This window comes from Aplysia californica, unplaced genomic scaffold (assembly GCF_000002075.1).
Source record: "Aplysia californica isolate F4 #8 unplaced genomic scaffold, AplCal3.0 scaffold00070, whole genome shotgun sequence".
NCBI lineage: Eukaryota > Metazoa > Mollusca > Gastropoda > Aplysiida > Aplysiidae > Aplysia > Aplysia californica.
The window spans coordinates 1,732,485-1,740,510 of record NW_004797340.1 but is presented as its reverse complement, the minus strand read 5'-3'; positions in this window follow the sequence as shown (position 1 = coordinate 1,740,510).

Sequence of the window (8,026 nt, the reverse complement as noted above, 5' to 3'; positions counted from 1 at the left end):
TATGCTGTGCATATATAGCAAGCTCAGCACCAAACGCAATCTGGCTATGGTTTCCTTTGTCACCAATAAACTTAGATATCTATCCTATACACTACTTCATACATTTTAGACACAAGCCTATCTTTGGCTACTCCCATCCATCATTTTCCCATAAAAATAATTAGGATTGATGATGCTGTTATATTACTATGTTTTATATATATATGTAAATATATTAGTATAATATAAATATAACATATATAAATATGATATATATAGATCTATTTAAGTCAGTGAGTTAAGTGAGTGAAATTGGTACCTCAGATTAATAGATCTAGCTTGGATTTTGTGATGTTTAAGTAAGTAATTAAACACAAAGACGAGGCAAAATTGCAGTGGTTACATCTGATATCAATTAACTGAATGGTAGGCACTGATCAGACCAGACTCTTAATCTCTTTGAATATTTTCTTCAAAACGGAGATCTGGGTCTAGATCTAGATCTAATCTGTCTAAATTCCTATCAATCTTATTCTTACTCTTACCAATGAAATGAAAGAGGGGTTCCTTTGGAGGCTCTGTTGGTACACTAATAAATGCAGCAGTGTTGCACCATCCTTTCTGGTCTCGTTTTATTGTAAAGAAAGTCTCTAAGGCTGCAATAATAATAACAATAATAATAATAACAATAATAATAACAACAACAACAATAATAATAGCAACAACAACAATAATAATAGCAACAACAACAATAATAATAGCAACAACAACAATAATAATAATAACAATAATAATAATAACAATAATAATAACAACAACAACAATAATAATAATAATAACAATAATAATAATAATAACAACAACAACAATAATAATAACAATAATAATGCAGATCATTTCTATAGCGCCCACGAACACAGCTCTATGTGCTTTACATAAATGCATGTATGAGCAATATTCACACACACACACACACACACACACACACACACACACACACACACACACACTCACACGCACACATCACACGCATACGCTTACACATCGTACAAACATGATCTAGATCTAGAGATCTAGATATCTACATCTAGATCTCGACGTCTAGATCAATGGGATTTGGCTTTTCTTTGGGTTACATAAACGAGTTTCAGTATTATTTTCATTAAGCTGGAGCGTATTATCAATCATCCAGTTCTTAACATCATCAATGCACATACCCATGGTGGCAGGGGAGGTTTTAACATCTAGATCTAGTGGTGGAACAGATTTATACAACTGTTTATTATCTGCGTACATGTGATAATTCATACTCAACTGTGCTTTCTAAATTCTAGTCACAGCTCCAAGCGGCTGTATATATAACGTATACTCGATTGAACCCAGTAAGACGTTAATCCAGAAAGGGACTAGATCTAGATCTAGATCTAGAGGTTTCATATGCTTGCACTTTTAAGAGAATCGCTTTGGATTAAAACATAACGTTAGAATCAAATAAAACACGTAAGAGCAGAGACACGCCCACTCACATGTAAGAGCAGAGACACGCCCACTCACATGTAAGAGCAGAGACACGCCCACTCACATGTAAACAAAAGTTTTGGCCCACTGAAAAATGGCCGCCTACAAACTCAAATGTTTCCGTGTCACGTGACCTCGTACGGACTCTAGCCGGCTTTGGTTGTGCCTTTGAATGCTGAGCCGTCTGTATAGACGTGTATCCAGTCATCTGAATAGCCGTGGATTGTTTGATATGATGCAAGAATCAACTTCACTGGGTCTGAAGATTTTGTGCTATTGTCTCTGAGAGGTGTTTTAATGATTGGTTTTTCCAAAGAAATGTGGGGAGGAATGTTTTGGTCGACTCTTTTGGTTTCTCTTCTGTTTTGTGGCAGATGGTGGCTCTCCATTAGTTCTGTGATGCGATGCATGACTGATTTTTGTTGAAGTTTTTTCTTTGGTTTCCATGTTTCTACTAATTTCCTGTTTGGGTGGTTACGGCATTTTCTTTTGTTTTTTTCATGGAGCTCCAAAACTATTTTATCTCTGCGAATTCCCAGGGGTTCAACATTTGACAGAATTTCACAAGCGGCAGTAGGTGTAGATCTCATGCCACCATTTATGAAACGAAGGGCATTATTTTGGACCTTGCCAAGGGTATTGCAAGTAGTTGTACTACATATAGTGAGTAGGCTATTGCTGTATTCCAGGGAAGATCGGACATAACCAAGGTACAGAGCTCTCAGGGTTTGTTTGTCTGATCCCCATGAACTGCTTGCGAGTTTCTTTAAAAGTTGGAGTCTTCTTTTCGCCTTGTTCTTTATGCTCTCCACTTGGCTTTTCATTGTTAGACTTTGGTCAAGTTTGACTCCTAGGTACGTTGGTTGTTCTTCTTTGGGGAGATTTTCATTTCCTATCTTCGGTTGGAGTTTTCCTTTGGCTGTTTTATGGCTCTTAGTAAAAATGGTGTATACTGTTTTAAAGCAGTTTATTTTGAGCTTCCATTTCTGACAGTAATTGTGGAGCCTCTTGAGGTCTTCATTTAATTTTCCTGCTCCTACTACTGTGCTGTGATGTGTCTGCCAGAGAGCAAGATCATCAGCGTGGAGAGTCTTCTCTGATTTCAGCACGTTCGTCACATCATTAAAGAAGATCAGGAACAAAGTACAACTCAGACAGGAACCTTGGGGTAGGCCTTCCTCGAGTACTTCTCTTGACGAGTGGGCATTGTCCAGTGAGTACCTTTGTTTTGAGAAGTATCTAGATTTAACACACATGATTCTATTTTTAATTCATCTCGCATGAAACACCCTTTAAAATTTTTATCTTTAACCAATTGATTAATATCTAAATTGCTTAAACTTGTATTAATTATTGGATCCATTTAAGTACCAATAATTCATTGAAGAGCTCATAGAATAGGGATATATTTAAAAGGAGAAGATGGGCCAAGTAAAAGCCCATTTCCATCGTATAAACCATTTTTAGTTAAATTATGTCTCCCATGAATATTTATAACTGGATAGCTTTCAAAATGCAAATCCTGTAAGATGCACTCACAGATGCTTTACTCAATTTTTCTTAAGGGTCAAAACCTACAAACAAGAGAGATATAATCTTATCCTTGGGGTACACTGGTCAAAAACGCCTAAAGGAAAGGAAAAAATGTCGATATTGCAGATGTGGGGCCTTTTCTTCATAAATCATAAAACGGCAACCAATTAAGCTAGACAGATGTTAAATATACCATTGGAAAGCTAATTGCAAGCTCTATGTGAAAAAAAAAATAGTAGTAACTGTGTAGCATGACTGGGTACTTTAAGACAGACACCAAAAAGTAGGCAACAATTTAACCAATTAGTAGCGGTCAACAACACATGTGACATTTCGAAAATTCATTTTTTTAAATCAACCAAATAAGCTAGACAGATGTCAAATATAGTAATTATATATACCACTGGAAAGCTCATTGCAAGCTCTATGTGAATAAAGTAATAGTAACAGTGTAGCAGCATGACTAGGCACTTAAAGACAGTGACAAAATAGTAAGCAACAATTTACAAAATGAGCACCGTTCAACAAAACACCTCATTTCATAAAAAGTCAACCAATTAAGCCAGACAGATGTCAAATATATAACTGGAAAACTCATTACAGCCTCTATGTGAAAAGAGTAGTAGTGACTGAGTAGCATGACTGGGCACTTAAAGACAGTGACAAAAAAAGTAGGCAACAATTTTTTTTTTAACCCAGGCATTCAACAAAAAATCTGACTTTTCAAAAATTCATTTTAAAAATCGACTATTTAGACTAGACAGATTTCAAATATTTCACTGTAAAGTTAATTGAAAGCTCTATGTGAAAAACAGTGGTAACTGTGTAGCATGACTGGGTACTTAATACTTAAAGACAGTGACCAAAAGTAGGCAACAATTTAACAAATTAGCAGCGTTCAACAATGTTTTCAAACCTAGACAAGATATTAAAATGACAAAAATACCACTGGATAGCTCATTATAAGCCTACATGGTAACTGTATAGTTTGAGTACTTAAGGACAGTTACAAAAGTGTAAGTAACAATGCTTTTTAAAAATTAATCACGTTCAACAAAACACATCCGAATGTGCAAAGATGCAAAAACAATTAATTAAAAACAATTTAGAGATGAATACCATTGGAAAGCTCGTTACAGGCTCTGTGTAAAAAAAATTGAGATAAAGGACTCTAAGTAAGGAGATTGCCACTGATGATGCAAAGTCGACGTTAGAGCGGGCCCCGTGTGCAAGTTGCACATGTTAAAAGATCCCTTGGTGGTTCATGTGGTATCGATAGCTTAGTGGTTAGGCTAATCGTGAGATTGCAGAATTGGGGGTTCGAGCCTCAGCTCGCTTCGACGTTGTATCATTGGAAAAAGGCACTTTACACAAATTTCCCACATGTCTCATTCCTTTCGGAGTTCGACGTTAAACTCAGAGGTCTCGCCTCCTATATAACCTAACAGTGTTATACCTATACCGTTTCACCATTTAAAAAAAATACCATTTTGGTGATCCAAAATCCTTACGAGTAGGCTTTCGCCGCCACCCGGGCAAAACTAAGAATTAATTCCAAAAATACTAAACACGTTTAATACGTCCCACATGCTCATATTATGATGAGCTTATCATGCCTTATGCAGCTGCAAACACCGTAAAACACTCATCAAAACAAAACAGAGCAGGCAGTTGAAACCAATAAGTGTCCGCTGACCAATTTGAGTGAGACTGAATTACCAATCTAGTTATCCCCCCCCCCCCCCCCCCCCCCCCCCGCTCAATAATACAATTTCGTAGTGTTTCATAGAGCTGCCTCTTTGTCCCTGAAATTTAAATGTTTTTATTTAGAAATATCTGTTGATATCTTACTTGACTTCTTTTCATGTCTTCAAGTGAACAATTGTGTCAAAAATCATTTAGTTCCTCTTGTGTTGTGCAACAATTCTTCCAAAATTGCATCTAAGATTTTATTTCTATGTTGTAGATCAAATAGCACAATTTCATTTTTTTAAACTCCCATTTGTCTCGATTAACTTTAATATTTTCTCCTTTTCTCTCATGACGGCTTCTCTGTGTTCTTTTCTTAATGTAAAGCGATAAAGCAAAAAATCTAGGCGTTTATTTTGACTGCAAACTCTCTATGCACCATCAAATAAAACATCTATGTAAGGTAATTTATCTAGAACTACGCAGAATAGGACAAATGTCAACATATCTTCGTGTTGATTCCATCAAAACCCTCATCTCTTCTTTTGTCCTTTCATGTCTAGACTACTGAAATTCTTTGTTTGGAAACCTTCCTACTGAAACATTAAATAGATTACAGAGACTCCAGAAGCAAGCAGCTCGCATAATTTTAACGAAATCTCTCAAAGAGCATATAACACCAATGCTAATTCAACTACATTGGCTTCCGGTGAAAGCACGAATTCAGTACAAAATAATTGTTCTTTGTTTTAAGTGCGTCAACAACATTGCACCATCATATCTTTGTGACATGGTCATCGAATATATACCATCTCGACCATTAAGATCGGCGACGAAAAGACTTTTAAGACCTGTCCAAAGCAAAAGTCAGAGACTCGGAGGGAGAGCTTTTTCACACCATGTCCCCTCCTTGTGGAACGCTTTACCAGCTCAACTACGGGAGTCCACCACTTTATCAAAATTTAAATCAGCACTTAAAACGCATTTGTTTCAGTCCAGCTTCAATCTGTAATTTCCAACGTTCCCAATACAAATATTATTATTTTCTCTCAGTACCTTTTATGTTCTCTCAGTATCGTTTATTCACGCTGTTCTGTTCTGTAAGAATGTATGACTGTGAATTCATCAATGTGTGCGAGGGTGTCTGGGTAAGCCTTGTGGGATTGTCTTTACTCAAGGATGTACTGGAGATAGAAAGAAAGAGAGAGAGAGAGAGAGAGAGAGAGAGAGAGAGAGAGAGAGAGAGAGAGAACCTTGTCTCTCTTTGAACTTTTCAAATGTCGGAACTTCAAGGAACGTAAGGTCGGTTTCAAAGAGAGGAGAAACGCCTTTTCGTTATTCACTTGATCAAAACATGTCCGGCATAGATAATTCAGGTGAACAATTTTATACTTTTCCTTCTTCCTTTTTTTTGGGGGGGGGGGGGGGGGGATAAATGTCTTACGACCCTCGCAGATGCACTAGGTCATGGACGCGCAGGACATTGTCAGTTTGGTAGGAATTAATTTTGAACCTTGCCCAGGGAGCGTCTGCAGCCTCCTGTTATCGATTTTAGGATCACCAATGGAACTTTAACGTGCGCAACCTGCACACGGGATTTTTTCGTCCTTATCCGAGAAGACTAAGTGTTAGATCTTACCTGCCCTGCGATCAGGGGTGTAGCTGAAAGACAGCAATAAGAAGGAGCCAAGGAGAAGCAGTAGAAAGGCAGCAGAAAGAGTCCAGAGGAAGAGGCAAGGGGTAGAGCGTGGATAGGGCAGAAAGTGGAGACGAAATCAGACGCAAGAACATGATCAGAGAGCAGAAAAGAAGGCGAAAGGATACAATTTTTTCCAGAGAACAACATTTTCCGTCACTGTCAGGTTTCGAACCCGGGACCTGTAGAATGAGAGGCGAACTCCTTACCTCTAGACTACGAGAACCCGCATTTCCTGCGAGCGTAAGTTGATGAAGTGTTGGAACCACTTGGTAACATCTAGACTTATTCTTGAGAAAACACCCAGCAGGAACAGAGGGCAAATGTCCAGAAATAGGTACTCTAGCTGGTGGATGTGATCATCGGGTCAGGTAAATCTGACAGTAGGAAATGTGCACAGAGCTGGGATGTCGGCCGTGAACAGAAAATGCCAAAAGAAAATGACATATCACTAGGGCTCAAACTGCAAAGTTGCACTCTATCCTGGCTGCTTTGAGGTGTACAACTCAACTCTGAACCGAAAGAAGCAGCTGACTCATCCGAAGCTTGAGTATATTGAGCTGTTCATAAAGCTGCTCAGAACAGCACATTTTTCACTCGTCAGGTTGATTTTTCTATTGATTTTTATTAGAATTATAGTTATCATGGATCACGCCTGTCTGAACAGGCGCTAAGATCATTGAAGAAACACCATTGAACTGTTTAGTGTGTGTATCGGGGTGTAGAATTTGTTTTGAAAACTTTTCTTCTTTTTTTCAGCCTCATACACTCTTTTGTACAGTTGACGACTTTTGTCAAAGAAAGTGAATGTGGTCCTAAAAACTATGTTTGTGTTGACAAAGATTTGAACTTTACTTTAACATCAAATACAAACATCTACGATTTAAAACTGTTGAGATATATTTCTTTGAAAACACCCCAAAATAGCGCGTTTCCAGGGAATAGCGCACATAAAATAATGGCGTTCTTAGGGAATGCGCACGGCAAAAGCCGCACTGTGCGAAAAGGTTTTTAATCTTTTTCAAGTGAAAAATTATCTTCTCCTAGATCTATATTTTTTTAATTTATCAACTAAATAATTATTAATGTATATTAGATACCGGTATTTCATAAGCTCCTTTAGGAATATTAATTTCTAATGACCTATTAAAAGCATTATCTACATATCTTAAATCTATTTTTGCATTAATTAGATTTGGCATTGTATTATAAGTAGCTATATAATGCAGAGCTAATTCTCTAGGTGAAGCATAATACATTGAAGGATTAAAATTAATATTAAAATCTGTTTTATTTGAGGAAGTAATAATTATTATGAGTTGAGACGATTTGGGTTTTATTTTTACTTCTTTTTTTAATGCTAAAATTTAGTACTTTGTAACTCTTGTTAATAAAACTGTCCCCGTGGTTTTATGCACCCCTCATAATTTGGCAAAATTTGATCATTTTTTGCATAATTTCTTATTATTTTCCTTTATCATTCTTTGTTAAAATGAACTGAATCGCATAATTTCACAATTTTGGGCTCAGTTTGTATAATTTAAGATTTTTTTCTTGCATAAAACGACGGGGACAGATAAAAAACCCAAAAACAATAACAACTTTTCATTT